The sequence below is a fragment of the Lynx canadensis genome, chromosome D2 (assembly GCF_007474595.2).
Source record: "Lynx canadensis isolate LIC74 chromosome D2, mLynCan4.pri.v2, whole genome shotgun sequence".
In the NCBI taxonomy this organism is placed as follows: Eukaryota; Metazoa; Chordata; class Mammalia; order Carnivora; family Felidae; genus Lynx; species Lynx canadensis.
The window spans coordinates 71,233,716-71,251,772 of record NC_044313.2 but is presented as its reverse complement, the minus strand read 5'-3'; the positions used below and the strand labels follow the sequence as shown (position 1 = coordinate 71,251,772).

Genomic DNA, 18,057 nt, shown 5'->3' with positions numbered 1-18,057 from the left:
TTGTCATCTGACGATTAAGAAACGTTAGCCCACCTGCTTTCTTTCTCAAATTTGTCTCCCTGTGGGAGTTGCCATCTAAATGTTCCTTTTTAAGGTGGTGATTCTCAAATATTTTCGTCTCGGGACTTTTGTACACACTTAAAAACTATCGAGGACTCCAGAGAGCTTTTGTTTATATGGCTGTATCCACTGATGTTTATCACATTAGAAATAAAAACCAAGAGATTAAAAAAAAATCGTTATTGAGCAGAATTCATGTTAACATAAACAGCATTTTTTTTTGTCAAAAGTCACCATTTTCCAAACCCAAACAAACCTAATTAAGAAGCGTTGTATAAATTTTTTATACCTTTCTATAAAAATGCCTTGAATATTGGGCATAACCGAAGACAGCTGGGTTCTCATTTTTGTGTCTGCATCCATTCTGCTGTGATATGATCTTCCAGTTGCCACGTATGATGAAAATCCAGCCTCACATGGATATGTGGTTGGGGAGAGAGTGGGGATGGGAGTGTCTTAAGACTGAACATGAGCAGGGGAGGGGCCCAAGAGAGAGGGAGACGCAGAATCTGAAGCAGGCTCCAGGCTCTGAGCTGTCAGCACAGAGCCTGATGCGGGGCTCGAACTCGTGAACCACAAGATCATGACCTGAGCCGAAGTTGGACGCTCAACCAACTGAGCCACCCAGGTGCCCCAAATGGTGGTGGTTTCTTTTTTAATGTTTATTTATTTTTGAGAGAGAGAGAGAGAGAGAGCATGCACCAGCAGGGGAAGGGCAGAGAGAGGGGGGGACAGAGGATCAGAAGCGAAGCAGGGCTCTGCACTGACAGCAGAGAGCCCAAGGCAGGTTCGAACTCGTGAACCGCGAGATCATGACCTGAGCCGAAGTCGGACGCTTAACCGACTGAGCCACCCAGGCTCCCCAACTAGTGGTGGTTCCTTAAAGGTTGGTTCAGATGTGGATTCTGAAACCACATATATTAACTTTCAAAACTCTGTCCCGGATGTGATTTTGAACGTCACGCATCGGTCATTTGGAACATCTCCCAAGTGTTGATAGATTTTATTTTGTAAGTTAAAAATATCCTATCGCCAATTGGAAAAGCCTTTAAGTACAGGGAAGTTGTCAGTGTCACGGTGCATATGGAAATACAAGTTTTCAAAGAGTCCTAGGGCTGCATAGAGGCTGAGATCTCAGTAGCTTATTGGCCGTTTCCCTTGAAAACACGCCCACGTTGTTCCTTTCCTGTCGAGTGTCACCACCAAGCCACGTCTCAATAGTGGATTGCTCGCTGAAGTACGAGGTAATGTTTTGTCTCACGGAGGGTGAGATCGTGACCTGAGCCGACGTCGGACGCTTAACCGACTGAGCCACCCAGGCACCCCGAGATCCGTTGCTTTAAAACAGATGGGGAGGGTGCTCGGTGAAGCAGAAACTGGGCTTGATTTGTACTGATCGTACAGACACAGACCGCAGACGTGGCGGGGCCCAAGGTGAAGAGAGCTCCTAGAGGCTGGAACTCTCACTGGGGGTGGCAGCTCACGCGTCCACGACATCTAAATCCGTGCCTGCTGTGTGACTCCAGAAACGTGTTGTAGTTTGAGTCATTAGATCAAGAGTAACGGGTTCATAAAGTCAGTGGGTTTGAAGACAGTCTGGTTTATCGAGTGCTCCTTGTATTATAAAGGTAATTTTGGACATCGTGAAAGGGAGCTGCACAGCCTGTCCCGTCCATGCTGCACTGTGACGCTGCTCCCTTCCTTCGCTGCCCTGGCCCTCGCAGGTCTCTTTCTTGACCCCTGGAAGTCCCTGTCACCGGCTGTGCAGAACCACTTCCCCCGTCAACACTGCAGCCTCTGTGGATGTTAGCTTAAGAAAACCAGTGTTTTCCAGCGCGAAGGGCAGGGGCGTGGAGTCGGTTGTGAAATTGATTCTGCTGCCCGTGATAAAGTCATTCACTCCCGTTTTCCAAGTGTGTTTGCGCGGTGACTAGGCGGTTCGGCCGTTTACGTTGTTTTGTGCTTCTGAAGCATCACAGGTGAGTTCCTCTTCGGAAGGCTCCAGAAGAGAAAGGTTTTGTGCCTAGAACACCTTGTCATTTCTGTCTGTGCTTTCCTTTCTTCGTCATTAAAAGAAACTTACCTGGGTGATGGTGGGGGCTAATCACTATTTCATGGGTTAGAACTACTGCCTTCGTTTTTTGTTACCATTACTACGAGTTTGTCAGGTTGGTCGGTTACTCGGGAGTTGATATTTTGCCCCATTTTATTTTTCTCTTGGTTTTCTGATTTTGTGTGATGGTGCAAGGGACTCCTTCTGTGAACGTGGAATACCCAGGCTGGAGTTAGTCCCTTAAGGCCTCTTGAGATGAGGCCAGGTTTCCTTCAACGGCTCTTTCCATTAGGAATCCCCAGTTGTAGAGGCATTGTAGACGTGATGTGCTAGTCTGAGCAAAATGAAAACGTCTGATAAAATATTAATAAATACCTTAGCGGACATCTCCTCAAGCGTGTGGATCACATGAGCCTAGATATTCTGGTTTATGGCTTTTTCATTGACTTCACTGGGATCAGATCGACCCACGCGATCACTGAGAAGCTACCAAAGAGCAGTGTGGGCAGAAGCGTGGCAGAACCCCCTGTCCCGGCCCTGTCCCCATGCACAGCAAACACGAGGTCTGGTGGAGGAGCCGCGTCTTGTGTTTTGCCTTTCTGTGGGAGTTTTCTGGAGTAGCTAATGAAGTCAAGCCAAGGCAATACTATCTTCTCACATTGGCCTTTTGTTTTGAAATACTGTCCCAACTCTATTCTCCAGTTTTCTTTTTATTACTGGTGTTATCGTTACAGATTAGAGGTACCACCCTGTCCAGGTTTGTTCCTCATGCTTTTCTTGCTTGGGACCTGTGAAATCTTTCATTCAGGTCAGCGGGCATTTGTACAGTGTGTGCAAGTCAGTGTGGCATTACTACCAACCTCCAGCTTTGTTTTCATCATTTCTAGAAACCCTGCGATTTGCATGTTCAGGATCCACACTCTAGCTTCCTCTTTGCTCTGCTTTTCCCCCTTGTTAGGTTACTAAGACCAAGAGAACCTTGTGATGGAGCATGACTCTTCCAGACGGACTTTCTTCCTCCTTTGGTCGTTTTGTGTTGTTTCATTGCTGTACTTCTGTGTAGACAGGTATAGATATCAAATCGTGGGCTCCTTTGGAGGGGGAAGACTTTTTGGGGGTGAGAGAGATCGGAAGGAAAGGGGAGGAAGAGAGAGGACATTAAGAGGAGATTATTCTGCTTTGGTCACTTTCCATTTTTGCAAAGTTCCTAACCTTTGGCCCATCTCATTCTTACTCCCCCACTTTACTTAGAGACCGTACCTCTTCATCTATGCTTGTACAATGAGGCCCACTGCTCTGCGGTGGTAGGATGGCTGCTTCTAGAGTTGAGGCTGTAAAATATCTTCCATTGCTGGGGAAGGAGGGGAAGTCAGTTAGAAAACAAGCGGTAGCCCCTAGACTAGGATACTGATTGTACGTGTAGAACATATAGGCAGAACACTTGTAGAACATATCACCTAAAGGTCTGATATCTTGGTACTGAGAAAACATAGAAGACATGTCTTCCTGATGATAGCTGATAACCTACATGGATGGGCAAGGGTTGTTCTCTTGTTACACTTCAGATACTTCCGTTGTATTTTCTCCCCAAATTGCGTATCAGTTACAGAGGTTAGCTTCCCATTTTCTACATTTAGGTGTATACAATAAAGATCTACACCTCAGTTGACTAAGATACATAATTGTTTGAAGTTGAACAAAGTGAGGGACGCCTGGGTGGCTCAGTCAGTTAAGCGTCCGACCCTTGATTTCGGCTCAAATCATGATCTCGTGGTTTGTAAGATGGACCCCTGAATCCATCTGGGATTCTGTCTCTATCCCTCTGTCTCTCTGCCCCTCCACTGCTTGTGCTCTCTCCCTCTCTCTCTCTGTGTCAAAATAAATAAATAAACTTAAAAAAAAAATAAATGCTGAACAAAGTGAAGTAACAGGGCTTAAAGGAAGTGCACCCTTACATACTAGCTGGGATCCTCTGCCCTGCCCAAGGTGGCAACACAGTTATTATGTCACTTTGCACGGTCAGAGTTCTTTCTTCCGTTTGGATGTGGTCAAGCCCTCAGTAGATGAATCTATGCCAATGTATTTTCCCTTTCTCATGTTCCTTCTGTCTGGTTTGCCCAGCTCAGCATAGACTTTTCATCTTGAGTTTTGTGTAAGCGATATTTAAGGATGATTCAAAAAAATGCATCTGGTGATGGGTTCTGTCCCTCCCAGTGTCAGAAAACAGACAGCACTGCTAGCAAGGTTTTTAGTTGGGACATTTTACCTTTTATGGAGGCCAGTAGTCATCTGTGTGAATTTAGACTTTTTCAGTTTATTATGGTTGCTCTTGGCAACTATCCTTACAGTAGGGAATCTACTTGAATTTCTGAAGTATGTTTTATCCTTTCTTTTCTTGATCGATTTACTGAACACGATTTCAGGTATACAACGGAGGATCCCCAAGTCTGAAAATGGCATCATCATATTGTTACGTTAGAATTTTGTCCGACCTGTAGACTGTGCAGGGTACCACGGGTTTTGAGGGTGTCCCTAAGTTTGGATCAGTTGTCAGCCCTTCAGACAACGCACCGCCACGTTAAGGAAGGATATTTTCTTATTTGTGATGTTTTGCTTGTCTCCAAGCGGATGATAAAGCAAACTAGCAAATGAGGATGGAAAGACATGTATCAACTGTGTGGGCCAAGTTCAACATCCTATTTTTTTTTTTTTTTTTTTTTTTCCCCCAGGTAGGCGAGCTTGTGGTGATGGATCTCAATCCACCACGCACATCCTTCTGCTAATAAAAACGTTCCCGGTTCCCAAACTAACATGGTGTCATTATTCATCATGTGTTACACACTCGGTAGAGGAGAGCGTGTTCGCCAAACAGTGTCAGGAGTTCTTACTGCTCCACCCTCCACCTAAGCAAGTGAAAACCACCGTTTGGGTGTGTGAGCAAACGTGGCGGGGCAAGGGGCTGGAAGAGGCGGCTGGACAGACCGCCAGTGCTTGGTTGCCTTGGTTACAAGTTTGGACTTTGCGATCACCGAAGAGTAGTGAAAGCTGTCTAGCTTAATTTAGCAAGGGGGTACTGGCTCCCAAGAGTCCTTCCTACTCACCTTATTTGTGGGAAGTACTGAGAGAGCCCAGAGCATTTGCTACGCCACATCAAGGACGTCTCAGTAGTCGTGCTGATGTAGTTATTTATGCTTAGAAGTCCAAAGAAAAAGTAACGTAATAAATTTATGGAAAAGGGGTACAGACTTTGAATCGATTGTGACGTCATCGCCAGCCATTGTTTTTGAACACAGGAAGCTCGCCTGCTTAGGATTAGTCATTTCACCAGCGGTGTATCGATTACCTATTATGCCTAAGGCCTCTGCTCATTAAGAACTCCCGATTGAAGGTGGCAGACATCTATAAATAAATCATCATCTATGATACTGACTGAAAAATGTCAGAATAAATGGTGTAAGCAATGGTCCCTGGGGGTAGCAGAGAGCAAGAGACACTGTCTGTCTAGAAGGGTTTTCTTGAAAACTTTTTTCCTCTGGAGATGTCTGAGAAAGTTGTATTGGGGTGAAGGCCTCTCACTGAGGCCGTAAGGATGCTCGCGTTTGGGGTGATGGGAACTATACGGCTTCTTTATTTGGGGAAAAGCCTACTGACGCCATGACTGTCAGAGTAAAGGCCATCTTAGGGGAATCATTTGAAGACTCCTTTGAGGTGATGTTATGCGTGGTACAGTTTTGCCCAGGTAATTCATCTGGACCACCGGTTATGAATGACAGAAACCCAACTTTAAGCAGAAACAGAAAGGGTATCGCTCAAGTAACCGAGGCATCTAGGAGTAGCATGCTACAGAGCCAGGGGTTCTGACGTGGCCCCAGACCCTTTCTCTGTATCTTGACTCCGCTTTGCGGAGTCCTTCATGGCCGCACTCTCTGTGTCATCGGCAAGATGGCAGCCAGTAGCCGGAGCTCACGTCCCCCTAGCTAGTGCTCTTAGCTGAAACCGAACTTCTCCCTCCCCAGACCCCTGCGCTGCCCAGGGACGATGTAGACGACTTGGCTTTGGTTCTGCACGTGGAACTGGGCACTGAGGGTGAGGGAATGCCGGGCCTCGAGTGGCCCAGTGGACGGCATTATGTAGGGCCAGGGAAGGTTCCCCACAAGAGCCAGAAGAAGGGGGCGTGGCCCTGGTGTGCCGGGCAGACAGACACTGGAGCTGCCACGGTCCACGGTGGCGGACGAGGGCACGGGCAGGGAGAACAGAGACGTCAGCTGGGGTGTAGAGCGGGGGCCGAGGGCGAGGTTTGGCGGGAGGGATGTGCGCTCCGCCCTTTGCATGTCGAGGTAGGGGTGCCGGGGTGGGGTGGCACGGTGGGGTGACAGCTCGCTGTTTGGACGCCAAGCTAGCAGGGTACCAAAGCAAGTGATGCGTCGCAGTCATAGGCGTGGAATAGTTAAGCTCACTGGGGAGGAGCGTGTGGGAGGTTGAGTCACATGAAATTCCTGCTTTTGTAGGTCAAAAATGGCAGCGCAGGGGTGACTGCACATGGTTTAGCTCATTCCTTGGGAATTCCGTCCTGAAACGCCTCCGTTCTCTCTTCCGGCAGATGGGCACTGTGTGCTCCTTACTGTGCTGGCCTCCTGTGTTCTCGTTCTCCGCGGCTTTCAAGTCTTCACAGAGAGCCAGTCTTTTTTCCTTCCTCTTTCCTCCCTCCTCCCCTTTCCCTCCATCCTTCTCTTTTTCCTTCCTTCTTCGGGAAATACTGACCGGGTACTTTTGAAGAAAAGCCCGGAGCACAGTACTTAGGACAGGACGCATAGTGTGAACCTTGCCCCCGCCCTCCTGGATCCTAGAGTCTAGATACGAGAGCAGAGTGTTGTGGGGATGATGAATGCTCTGCGAGGTGTGGGGAGGCATTCAAGGCCTAGATTCTTCTTTATTCACCCTGGGCCAGTCATGGGGGAGAGGAAGACTGTATGTACCTTGCTGATAGACATGAGGGAATAGGACTGTCCCCGCCACGCCCCACACCTTTGCCATGGTTCGGCTACTCCCGTGTTACCTGCTGTAGAAAACCTTCCCTCTCTCTCTCCTCCCAGGTAAAATTTGGCCTCCCCCTCCCTGGTGCCCCAACAGGGCCCTTCGAGAGATTTCATCCCACTTACCTGTATAAAGGTTGGCTCCCTCCATTAGGCAGTGAGCCTTAGGTGACAAGAATGGACAGCATTTAGTACAGTGTTTGAATGCTCGAGGTGCTAAGTAAATATTGATTCAATGTTTAAATAACTTTGAAGGGGCTGCGTTTCCAGAGCCCTTCTTCTTTCCACCTGACTTGAAAAGAATGCCAGGGAATATATACAAAGGATACTATTCAGCCTTAAACAAGAAACCCTGCCGTATGTGACAAGGAGGAAGTTGCAGGACGTTATACGAAGTGAAATAAACCAGTTCCAGGAGAACAGATGCCATGTGATCCTACTTAGGAGGGGAATCCAAAAATAACCAGACCCACGGGAACAGAGAGGGGCATGGTGGTTGCCAGGGGCTGGGCAGGGGGCAGATAGGGAATTTCTGTTCAATACGTATAAGGTTGCGGTTATAACGTAAAGATGAGTACATTCTCGAGATCTGCTGTGCCCCATCGTGCCTATGGAGTTAATAATAGCGTATCGTGCACTTAAACGTTTAAGAGGGTAAATCTCTTGTTAAGGGTTCTTGCAACAATTTGAAAATACGTTTGCGACAGCCGCCAAAACAAACACCGAAACGAAAACAGATATATCCCCACCTGAGTGACGTAGTGCGTGGCGCCACGCTGAAATTCCAAAGGAAATGTGCGTAGCCAAACGGCATCGCTGCCCGCGTTGAGAGTTTCACATCGCGCCGACCCGATTCGCAGCAAAAGTAGACTCTTGAGGGTGGTCAGAGAAGTCATTTGACCTCCCGCCTGTGATTGAGACGCCCAGGTAAAACTAGACCTCTAAACGGACTGAAAACGCTGAACACGGTGTGTCTAAGTGCGACCGGCCGAGATGGTAAAAGCCTGATGGCTCGTGCTCAGTGCTGGTGAACGCTGGGCGTGGCAGGGGCAGCGGTTTCCAAAATGCGTTTCCTGGAGCACGTGGCCTAAGGTGACATTCATCTGCGCGGATCCCAAACCCTTTTCTGGGAACAACTGGCTGTTTGAATCCGGTGCTGGTTCCACGTTCGGCTATATGCCTTCTTCAGGAACCATCTCCTGGAGTGTGCAGTTTCCTTTCGGAGCGGGTGAGGTCTGGGTTGAGACTGTAGCTCTGCACCCCTGGGCCTCATGACGGTGCACAGGACACAGCCGTGGTTCAGAGATTCAGGGCGGGAACTGTGGCTGGCCTGTTGGCCCAGAACTGGGGAGTGGGGGGCCGGTCCGTGCAAGGACTGCTTGCACACATTGCCAGCGTTCACAGGTGTAAGGACAGAAAGCAGTGCTTAGGACTTTGCCCCTCGGACCCATGTCCTTCTTTCGAAAGGAATTTTTCTGTTTAAAATAAAAACAAAAACCAAAAGACTGTAGCCTTTCTCTGGTGCTTTTCCTGAATACTAGCAAGCATGTCCTAACGTTGGAGAAGTAATGACTTCGAGCTGGACCGAATATTTTTATTCTTCTCAGTGGAAAGTAAATATTTGCCCTCACTTTCTCAGAGCCCTGTTTCACTGGGAAAAACAGCTGAGGAACCTGCTGGTAAGAACAAAGGGCCAGGCCTCTCTTTGCCTGCAAATCTGGTTTTCTGGCAGAGAGAGTCCTGTTGGAGCGTGAGTCGCCGCCTCTCAGCAATGGGCCAGGGGACAGGAGAGCATCTCGCCTTTCTCTGACCCGCTCTCTGCAGGACAGCGCACAGCCCCAAGTTCTGCGCTTTGAGAAAACTACGCTCTGCCGAAAGCCCACCGATTTTCTTCTCCAGAGCAAAAACAAGGCAAAAGACAATAGCCAGTTGCCTCATGTAAACCACCTGCTCAGTAGGAAATGGAGAACCGTGGAGCCCCCCAGTCCCACTTGGGAGGATTTGTGGTTTCCTTTCCTGTCGGTAAACAAAAGCAGTGAGTTAAAAGAGTGGAGCACGGATTGTTTACAGGATATTTGCTTGTATCAAAGGAAGGAAAAGTGCCTTTTACAGAGTTGCGTTCATTGTGTGGGGGATGTCACAACGTCAGTTAAAGGGTCTCGGCCGAAGAGGAGAAATTAACCCCAAAATAGTGAGTCGTGAAACGCAAACCGTTTCATCAATAGGACTTTGAAAAAGCGGAGGGTTTTATAATGTACCAGCATTTAAAAAAAAAAAAAAAAAATTAGAAGACCAGAAAGCCTCTTGAGAGAGAAAAAAAAAAAAGGGTTCCTACAACTTTGAAAAATATGGATAGTTCAGAGGATACGATTTTTTTTTTTTTTTGTAGTTGCACGAGCTCGTGGCTTTGTGTGCCAGAAACATTTATCACTCACCGTGCAGTTGAGTCTCCTAAGCAGGCCTTTCCAGATTGCATCTCATTACATCTAGCGCGATGCCTGGGTTGCTGCCCTTCCTGTGCTGCCCAGAGACGGTCTCCTTCAGCTGTTCGCGGCACAGGAGCTCCTAGCTGGGAGGTGGTTGGCAAACATGGGCCAAGTGGATGGATGCTTGGTTGGAGGGAGTTATTTATTTATTTATTTATTTATTTATTTATTTATTTATTTATTTATTTATAAACGTTTATTTTTGAGAGAAAGGGAGAGAGAGAGCATGAGCAGGGGAGGTGCAGAGAAGGGGGTGGGACAGAGGATCCTAAGCCGGCTCTGGGCTGTCAGTAGAGAGCCCGACGCGGGGCTCAAACTCGTGAACCATGAGATCACGGCCTGAGCTGTCGTCGGATGCTCAACCGACTGACCCACCCAGGCGCCCCTGGTTGGAGTTAATAAGCTAGTAAAAGATTGAAGCAATGACCTAGGATGCCCAATAATATATTCTTTTTCCCGTTATTTAATGTTAAGTCTTTTTGATAAATTCTTCGGTGTGTGTGTGTGTGCGTGTGTGTGTGTGTGTGTGTGTGTGTGTGATAAAGTTTACACAACAGAACATTTACTATTTTTAAGTGTGTGGTTCAGTGGCGTTAAGTATATTCACACAGTGGTGCAACCATCTGTCTCGAGACACTTTCCCTCTTCCCGAGCAGATATGTTGTACTCATTAAACTCTAACTCCCCCTCCCCCTGCCCCAGCCCCTGGCCACCACCCAACTCTGCTTCCTGTCTCTATGCAGCTGATTATTCTAGGTACCTCATGTAAGGGGAGTCCCGGAGTATCTGTGCTTTTGCGGCCGGTTTGCTTCACTTGGCATCACGTCTTCGGCGTTCGTCCGTGTTGTAAGGTGTTGCGACCCCCTTCCTTTTGAAAGCTGAGTAATATTCCATCGTGTGGATTTGCCACAGCTGGTTCCTCCGTTCATCTGTTGATGGACACTTGAGCTGCTTCTGCCTTCTGGCTATTGTGATTAAGGCTGCTGTGAGCACGGGTGTGTGTGCATCTTTTCAAAACGTGTGCTGTCCATTCTCCTGGGTATGTACCCAGAAGGGAAATTACTAGATCGTGTATGGTAATTCCAGGTTTAATTTTTTTTGAGGGACTCGCCGTACGTGCTTTGGATTTTTAAGCTCCGAATTGGCTGCATCGGCTCCATTAAGTTAAGTCCGTGAGAATGTCTCCCCCCTCCCTTACAGGCGCACATAACCTTAAGTCCAGCTGCAGTTGAGGGACTAACGATAGTGACCTTTCGTCAGCTGTTTCAGGGCTTTGTAAGAATGGAGACAGATTGAAAAAGGTGGGCTTCCCAAAGCCAAGGCCGACGGTAGCCTTCTCGGGAGGTGGTCTTGTAATTGATCGCGGTCAGTACCGTTCTGGGACTGTAGGCGTAAGCCGGCCGTTGCGGGACAGCTCACTTACTGGGGTCTGTCTTTTGTAGGGAGCAGAGTGCAGGACTCTACCAGGACTTAGGGAAGCCACGTCGTGACCATTTCATCCAGGCCGCGTACCTCACGCTGTGGCGTGTTGAGTCTGCGCGATGTCAGGTCGAGGTGCGGGGCCTCAGCGCGCCTCGCCCTGGTTCAGTTTGCATAAATTCTTACGACTGTTTTTAGAAATGATGCAACGAAAAGATCACGATCTTAGGAGCCAGGCTGGCTCAAGTTCACACCCTGTTCTGTGTGCTTCACTTTGGGCAGATAATCCATTTCTTAGAATACCAGTCTCCTCATCCAGGAGGCAGGAGAGGCCGATTCTGTTCAAGTGATCATGAATGTGGAAATACCGTGTGTACAGAAAGTATCTAGCAGAGCGCCTGGTACTTCGTGCTGTATATCCAATATTGTCCACTGCTGCTGTATTAAAAGCAGATGCCGCCTAACAGAAGTTAGTACCAGAAATAGACCCTTAGACCAGCCGTTGTCAAAATTTTCGTTGACATCTGTAAATGACAAATTTTTGGCCCCCTGGACATCTGTAAAAGTGATTGAGGATCCCAGAGAGCTTTTTATTATGTGGCTCATCTCTACTGAGATTTGTGACACTAGGATTCAAATGGAGAGGTTTAAAAATAGTTATTCGTATATTAAACGTGGCAGCAGTAAGCCCTTCAGCTTTTATTGTAAATAACATGTTTTATGAGAATCAGCGTTTTCCAGAACAACAGAAACTTAATGAGCAGAACGACATTTTCGCAAATCTCTTTAATGCCTCGCTTACGAGAATACAGCTAGACTCTCAAGCCTTTTGTGCCGAGACTGGTTACTCAGCCTCTAGAAGATTCCGCCGTGCCTTGGCGGGAAGAGAGTGGAAAAGGGAAATCCTGCCTTTTGCTGCGAAAATGGTTTGAACCCGGGAGACCCCTGGAAGGGTCCTGGGAACCCCTGGGGACTCTCAGACCACACCTTAAAAACCGCTGACCGGAAGTTTTTCTGTGATTCTGAACTAGAACTCTTCCTTCCCGTGCAGGTTCTTGCTCCCAGTGGCCGGAGCTGGAGGCTTCTATTCTCCCTGCTCAGGTGAGTCCACTCCCCATCCGCACCCCCAAGCCACTGCTTAGAGGCTTAAATTTGGGCTTCTGGGTCCCATTAATAAGAAGCCATCTGAGGGGCGCCTGGTTGGCTCAGTCGGTTAAGCGGCTGACTTCTCTCAGGTCACGATCTTGTGGTCTGTGGGTTCGAGCCCCACGTCGGGCTCCGCGCTGACAGCTCAGAGCCTGGAGCCTCCTTGGGATTCTGTGTCTCCCTCCCTCTGCCCCTCCCCTGCTCACACCCTGTCTCTGTCTCTCTCAAAGATTAACAAACATTAAAAAAAAATAAAAATAAATACATAAAAAAAGAAGAAGAAGCCGTTTGAACTTTGGAATTGCCTACACTGGGGGCTTCAGGAGGAGGGACTAGCAAGTTCCTGTGAGCCTCTGTCCCTTAAAGTGTTTAAAAGGGCATGAATCTTAAAACTGGTTGGTGTAGCTCTCCAAGGAGTGTCCCTACTTAGAGTAAAGGGACAAAGTGTGAGCACAGCGGAAGTTCAGGGGCTGCACGGAAGCAGCTGTCCTGGTGGCTAGTGTGCCCTGCCCTGAGGGGCCACTGTGAGTGAGGAAGGTGATGGCGGGTGGGGTGGAGGAGGGCTGGGGACTCCTGAATGAGGCCCGGCCCCTGTGCCTGGGGCCCCTCGGTGTCACCCGGAACGCCTTCCTCCAACACGGGATGAAGGCAGAGCTGGCTGCTTGCTTGTGTGTGTCCACAGGTGTTGCATTTTCTGTAACAGCAGGATACCACGTGGTTTGGGAAGGAGCCCTCAGTGGTAGCCGTTGCCCCTGCACATTTGGTCGCTGGCCTCGGATTATCAGAGGTGGCTTACTTACCATCCTTCTGTCTGTCCGTCTGTCCGCACACAGATGCACGCACACGCGCACGCACGCGGTTTTCTTCTGCACCACTTATGGATAAGTTACATGCATCGTGGCCCTTGGCCCTCCCCAGACGTCAGTGTGTGTTTCCTAAAAACAGAGATCTTCACTTGGTCGAGAGTAGTTCAGTGATCAATCCAGAACTTAATATGGATTCTTTACTAACACCTAATTTAGGATCTGTCTGCCAGTCCTGCCCCCTGGCCCGGAGCATCCTATAGAGCCCCGTCCCCTCCGTCTGAGGTCCACTCTAGGGTCGGGTCCTGCCCCCAGTTGTCCAGACGTCTCTGGATCCTCTTTGTTCCCACAGCCTCTGTCGCCTGTGTGTGTGCGTGTGTGCGTGTGTGTGTGCGTGTGTGTGTGTTGGTGCATTTTGAAGGCCGCGGCCTGAGAGCCTGTGTCTTAAAATGTTCTTCAGTGGAGAAGCATTTTGACAGCAGCCAGGGTATCTATCGCTGGAGGAGGGCGCGATGCCCACGATGGGTTTCCTTGTTACCAGGTGTAAGTACATCAGTGCTTTGATGGTGAAATTTCAAAACTACTCTCGGGAGAGAGAAGAGGGGGAATCAAGGAAAGTCAGCCTGAAAAGACTAAGTTCCTTCTTGTGTGGGACTCAGGAGACTTGGCCGAGGAGGTGCTAATGAAGTCCTGATGCCCGAGGACATTGTGAGGTGAAAATAACAATGAAGGGGCATCATCTACATCCTAGCGCAGGAGAAAGGAGGGTGGTACCTGGGTTGGTCTTAAGGGAAGACCTTCCCTCCTTCAGCTGTTTTTGTCCTTCCTGGTTCCTTGGCCCCCCCTGAAGCCGGCCGATGAGTCCCTTGTGTTAGTAGCCTCTGGCCCACCGAGGGGCAAAAAGCTGCCTGGACCCCACCTCGGATTAACCCGTGTCCCTTACTGTGCTTTTCAGCACCATGGGGAAATAGCTCCGCCAGGAATGAACACTGTCCAGGATTTTTTGGATCAGGTGTATAGAGCTTCCAGCCTAGAGGGTGTGGACTCCAGATTAGTTTCCTTATGGCTCATTTCGATGAGCGAAGTTATGTGGATTTTATGGAATACGAGACTGTACAGACGTTTGTGATACAGGCTCATGATTTTAAGCATACTTCATTTTATCGAAAATGGCATTCTTTAGTTTTGAAATTGATAGATGTGTTCAGACAACACAGAAATATATAAGGTAGAGCATACATCTCCCCTATAATCTCACTCCCCGAAGGCAGCCCGTGTCAATAGACTTCAGTCTGAATCTGCATGAGCACTTTTTAAGAAAACAAAACAAAAATGGGATTATTCCCTTCATACTGTTTTCCCGGTCGCTTTTTTTTTCTTACCAGTACATCGTAGATGTCTTTCCCTTGTTAGTATTTCAGTAGTGCCTACTTATTCTTTTAAACGATGAACCAGATTTCCTTGTGTACCTCCACGATTATTTAATCCCTACGAAAGGACACTTCGGGGCTTGTCAGCGTTTGGCTCTAAGTAACAAAATGCTTGTATGTAAACAAGTATATACATACTTATGTAACTATCTCTTGGGGATAAATTCCTAGGAATGGAATTCCTGGATAAAAGAGTACTCACACTCAAAATTTTGGAGATATTGCTAGATGGCCCCTCGGATAGGTTGTGCCCAGTTAGGATTCCGTCAGTGACTCAGGAGTGAGCCTGTAGCCGGCACCGACAGCGACTAATCTCAGTCTATTGTTTCTGATTTTAATGTGAAAACTGTTATTGTTTTCATATTTATTTATTTTTTATTTTTTTTTAATTTTTCTTAACATTTATTTATTTTTGAGACAGGGAGACAGAGAGCATGAACGGGGGAGGGTCAGAGAGAGAGGGAGACACAGAATCCGAAGCAGGCTCCAGGCTCTGAGCTGTCAGCACAGAGCACGACGAGGGGCTCGAAGTCACAAACTGTGAGATCATGACCTGAGCCGAAGTCGGGCTCTTAACCGACTGAGGCACCCAGGCGCCCCTATTTATTTGTTTTAATTAATGCTGAAGTTAGGCACCTTTGTGGCCACTTGTGGTTTTTGTTCGTTTGTTTTTTTGGCCTGTTTGTCTTTGGAATTATTACACGTACTCTTTTTTGCTTTTGAAACTTTATTCTGGGTATTGGTCTTTTGTCACATGATACAAACCAGTATTTTTGCAAGTTCTTAATTACCGTCTTTTTGTTTTAAACTGTTTGAGGGGCGCTTGGGTGGCTCGATCCGTTAAGCGTTCGACTCTGGCTCAGGTCGTGATCTCAAGGCTCGTGAGTTCGAGCCCCGTGTCGGGCTCTGTGCTGACAGCTCGGAGCCTAGAGCCTGCTTCAGATTTCTCTCTCTCTCTTTCTCTGCCCCTCTCCCGCTCGTGCTCTGTCTCCCTCTCTCTCTCATAAATAAACATTGAAAAAAATGGAAACTGTTTGAGTTGCTTATGATGTGAATCCAGACAAATTCTTTCAGAGCAGAGTGTGGAGTGAAGCCATGTTGTGTTGTGCTGTAGCTGCTCTGTACCAACTAGTCTTTTTTTCCAAGTTGAAAATCCGTTTTTTTTAATGTTTATTTATTTTGGAGAGCGAGAGAGACAGAGGACAAGCAGGGGAGGGGCAGAGAGAGAGAGGGAGACGCAGAATCCGAAGCAGGCTCCAGGCTCCTAGCTGTCAGCACAGAGCCCGTCGCGGGGCTCGAACCCACGGACCGCGAGATCGTGACCTGAGCCGAAGTCGGACGTGTAACCGACTGAGCCACGCTGGCGCCCCTGAAAATCCATTTTAAATCTCTCTTAACATGGGTAACGATTACACCCCAGGTAAAGGGGCCGTCAGGAATCTGTACAACATGTCTGTTGTTTAAAAAAAGTGTAAATGAAGCTCATTTGCGTTGGTTCTTCTGTTTTCTCTTGTGCAAGGACGGTTATTCTCACATAGATTTATCTGTACCGAATACATTGCTTGAAATCTGTGAATGTTTTAATAGCATCAGAACTGAGGAAGTGACACACTGGTTTAACTACTGACTTGTTGCATAATTTTAGAGAGATGGTTTTAACATTTGGTCCCCTCATTTTCCCATTGATGAAATTAGGACTCACTTAACTAAGTCTTTGTAAAGGCTTAGCATCCAGTCTCCTGAACAAGTCAGGAGACTTGTTCTGGAGGAGAAATCAATTATCATTAGGGGCTGTATGAGAAAAATTCGGGCTGAGCTCCAAACTCGAGTCCTTACAAAGATGGAAGGGATTTTCCGGGATAACTGGTACCATACTGGTCTAGAGATGGCCTTCAGAATCCTGGTAGGAAGTTTTAACTCCTTAGGTGTTTTCTTATCAGAAAGTTGTGAAGCTGGAACGTCTTGTTCCTCTTCTCTGCTCTCAGCTTTACCTTCAACTTCAGACCTTTCTTTTTTTTTAATATGTTAATTTCGAGGGAGAGAGAACGTGAAGGGGAAGGGAAGGGGCAGAGAGAGAGAGAGAGAGGGAGAGAATCCCAAGCAGGCTCCTCTCTGTCAGTCCAGAGCCCGATGCAGCGCTCGATCTCACCGACGGTGAGATCATGACCTGAGCCAAAATCAAGAGTGCGACTCTTACCCCGCTGAGCCACCCAGGTGTCCCTTCCTTGCACCTTTTTGGAATCAAGATAAGTATTGGCAGGGGTAGCTAGGCTTCCTTTCATTCCTGTCCTTTGTTGCTTTCTGGCTTTTTTGGGCCAACTTTGTGAGGCCGATGAAGTTCAAGAGGTTCTAGTTGACCTCCAGAGAGGCCACAGTTTATCTCCGTTGACTTACAGCGTTCTCAGACCAGTAAACTTCTTATCGTCCTGCCCGAATTTCTGCAGAGACCTCATACTCGCTTAGATGGCTCTACGTAGGGGAACAGCCCTGGGGTAGATGCCGTTTGCTTGCTTCCAACAGCGGTGTGCCACCTGTTGCCGGGATCAGGATGTCAAGATCTGTGATGGTGCCTTATCCTCAACTCAGGCGCCTGGACATCGGGAAATGCACTGGCCTACATGTGAAACGTTTGGGCGACTTCTCATCTCTTCCTTAACTTCACGTTTTGCTGCTTATACTCATGGCATAACACCGACATTTTCCAGATTATGTTGCAAAACAGTCTACTTCCTATCACACGATCAGCCAGATTTATAGAAAGTCTTAGCCGCCTCAGTCAAGTGGGCTTAAAATCTGAAGAGCTCGTGGGAGGGAGACCGTGGGCTCTCTTGTTCCATTCGTGCTGGAGATGATTTGCTTCTGTAAACACTTGTTGGGTAATTTCTGCTAATGGAACACTCTGTCAGCAACCAAGGGAAACAAGATGATTAAAATATGGTCCCTCCCGGGATGCCTGGGTGGCTCAGTCTGTTGAGCACCTAGCTCTTGATTTTGGCTCAGGTCACGATCTCATGATTGGCGAGTTTGAGCCCTGCACTGGGCTCTGCGCTGACCATATGGAGCCTGCTCGAGCTTCTCTGTCCCCCCTCTCCCTCTGCCCCTCCCCTGCTCACTCTCCATCTCTCAAAATGCATAAATAAACTTAAAAAAAAGTTTAATATATGGAATACGGTCCTTCCCTTCAAGAGCTTATAATCTAACCGGAAAGAACGAATTGTATACAAATAGCTGTAATATGGGGTTTGATTGTTCGTAACCATCGAACACGAGGGGGGCGCTAGTGAGTTGGGCCGACCATGCATCGCTGCACCCCCAGGTTGGCTGGCAGGTCGCAGGCACTTCATACACACGTGTGAATGGACGAATGAATACATTTAGACGCGTACATTTCGGTGTGGTTTATTCATAGCAAAAAAGATGTGTGGAAAGAGATGATTTGATGGATTTGTGTTTGGTCGCATGAGTACGAGAATTTGGTGAGGTCACCACGGGCATAGGGCGGGCTGAGCGAGACCCGTCATGGAGGCACCCTTTCTTTCTCTTCTTCCTCCCTTCCTTTTTTCTTTCTTTCTTTCTTTCTTTCTTTCTTTCTTTCTTTCTTTCTTTCTTTCTTTCTTTCTTTCTTTT

The 18,057-nt window shown here is 47.8% G+C and overlaps 1 protein-coding gene across 4 annotated transcripts in view; it reads left to right on the top strand.

Moving 5' to 3' along the window:
* SIPA1L2 (signal induced proliferation associated 1 like 2) overlaps window positions 1-18,057 on the top strand; it is a 224,214-nt gene that overhangs the window by 38,278 nt on the left and 167,879 nt on the right. For all 4 annotated transcript variants that reach the window (XM_030334658.1, XM_030334657.1, XM_030334656.1 and 1 more), the window contains exon 2: window positions 12,103-12,152. The gene's annotated coding sequence lies outside the window, so the exon portion shown is untranslated. The remainder of the gene's footprint in view (window positions 1-12,102; window positions 12,153-18,057) is intronic.